We start from the raw sequence: 2,168 nt of genomic DNA, 5'->3' as shown, positions 1-2,168 counted from the left end.
TAACCCGCGACCCTGGTAATATCCCAGATGTATCTTAACCCCGGACCCTGGCCTAAATACCCAGATGTTATATTAACCCGGACCCTGGCCTAATATCCAGATGTTAACTTAACCCCCGACCCTGGCCTAATATCCCAGATGTTAACTTAACCCCGACCCTGGCTAATATCCCAGATGTTATCTTAACCCCCAGACCCTGGCCTAATTTCCCAGATGCAGGATGTCTAAGGACCGTTGAGCCTTTGTTATACTCCTCTCTATCCCAGCTAAACATACACCATATCTTGTCTATGGAATGCAGGCTCAATCAGACCGGAGACATATGTCTCACATGCACCACTAATCATAGAATGGAATGTGCTGTTGGTTTCTTATCACCGAGACATCAATCAATTATCAGCTCAAGCTATCTCTAGTAAAAACCCATGTCCTCGACACCCAGACACCTAAAACTCTCAGCATTAGCAGGACAGAAATATCTTACTGTTTGTTAGGTAAATAATTGTTAAATATCCACCAAGAGTAAAATACTTAATTTTTCTGTCACAGCCGCAATGTGCTAAGTGTAAACAACTCTTTTTTTGTTAGTCACTTTTTGTTAAATCATATAAAAGTAACTTTCATTTCAGAGCTGGATTTTTTCCCTGAGGCAAATATCCATATCATGCTGAAATCAATAGAACAGGGGACAAACGTTTAGGGTTTCTACATTAGCCATCATTAAAATACTCCTTCTACAATGTTAAAACATTCTACATTGTGACATCATTTCATTGATATCATGAAACAACTCCATGTATTTTATGATGTTTGATCAGAGATCTTTATCAGAGAATATCTTGTCACATTATCACAGCTATGAGGCTTCTCTCCTGTGTGTCGGAATCAAATCAATGACTAACGTAGTAAAACTCTTCCCACATTGACACAGTATAAGATTTCTCTCCTGTGTGTGTTCTTTGGTGTACAATAAGGTTGATAGATGATATAAACTCTTCCACATGATACAGCTATAAGGTTTCTCTCCTGTGGTGATCTCTGGTGTACAATCGATGGCTTGATGTAGTAAAACTCTTCCCACACTGATCACAGCTAAAAGGTTTCTCTCCTATGTGAATTCTCATGTGTCTTTTAGTGATTTTAATCTTAGTAACTCTTCCACACAACAAAACATGGTGGATTTCCCTCGTGTGTACTCGCTGGTGTATTTTAAATTCTGATGAAGATTTGCAACCTTCCCACAGTCAAGAGCAGCGGTGAGATTTCTTCCCTGTGGGTCTCCGCTGGTGTTTCTTGAGGTGTTCTGATCTGGAGAGACTCTTCTGTGCCTCGTCAGCATCATGATGTGTTGAGGCTCCCAAGAGATCCACACGACAGTCACGTCTCTCTCCTGCGTGAACAACAAGTCAGACAGATGGTTAAAGGCCCAGCAGAAATTCCACTGTGAAAGGTGATGCCACCAGCGTAGCCATGATGTTGTACAACAATTGACGTCTGTAAAGTAAATTATTTGACAAATTGTCTTAAGACAGTCAAGTGAACAACAATAGTCATATTTTGTCCTGCTTCACATTAGTCAACATCAATGATCATGATATGGTACCTAGAAATAAGTTATTAAAGTTGTTGAAATCCTAAGCAGTGTGCCAGACGACTTGGTCTCCAATATAGGCCCCTTTCTGTGTTTAATACATTGCGGCACGAGGGCGATGCCCACACAATTTGGTTACAGAAACTCCTCCATGCTAATGCAGAAACAACTAGTTACTCTTCCCAATTCATCACAGCTGAAGGATGATTTCCTGTGTGTGTTCTCTGGTGTGATACCATGCTGACTGGTAAAATCTTCCCACATTGATTACAGCATAAGATGTCTCTATTGGGTGTGTTCTCTGGTGTGATTAATTGTCCTGAGCGAACAAACTCTTTCCCACAGTCAGGCAGCTAAAAGATCTCTCCTGTGTGGATTCCTGGTGAATTCTAATGTCTGCTGAGGAGGCAATCTCTTCCACATTGAGTACAGCTATAAGATTTCTCTCCTGTGGTGTGTCTCTGGTGTAATATCAGACTGGATGATTGAGTAAAACTCTTCCCACATTGGTTACAGTTATAAGGTTCTCCCTGTGTGCGTTCTCTGGTGTTTAGTCAGACCGCTCGGAAATCCACTG

At 41.2% G+C, this 2,168-nt stretch overlaps 1 long non-coding RNA gene across 1 annotated transcript in view; it reads right to left on the bottom strand.

The window, feature by feature from the left end:
• Positions 1 to 606, bottom strand: part of LOC139023332 (uncharacterized) — a 92,810-nt gene extending 92,204 nt beyond the window's left edge. Inside the window, exon 1 of the long non-coding RNA XR_011474464.1 lies at positions 158 to 606. This is a non-coding gene — a long non-coding RNA (uncharacterized lncRNA). The remainder of the gene's footprint in view (positions 1 to 157) is intronic.
• Positions 607 to 2,168: the final 1,562 nt, after the last annotated feature.

This window comes from Salvelinus sp. IW2-2015, linkage group LG31 (assembly GCF_002910315.2).
Source record: "Salvelinus sp. IW2-2015 linkage group LG31, ASM291031v2, whole genome shotgun sequence".
In the NCBI taxonomy this organism is placed as follows: domain Eukaryota; kingdom Metazoa; phylum Chordata; class Actinopteri; order Salmoniformes; family Salmonidae; genus Salvelinus; species Salvelinus sp. IW2-2015.
Note: the sequence above shows the minus strand (reverse complement) of the source record. Positions and strands in the feature narration are given on the sequence as shown.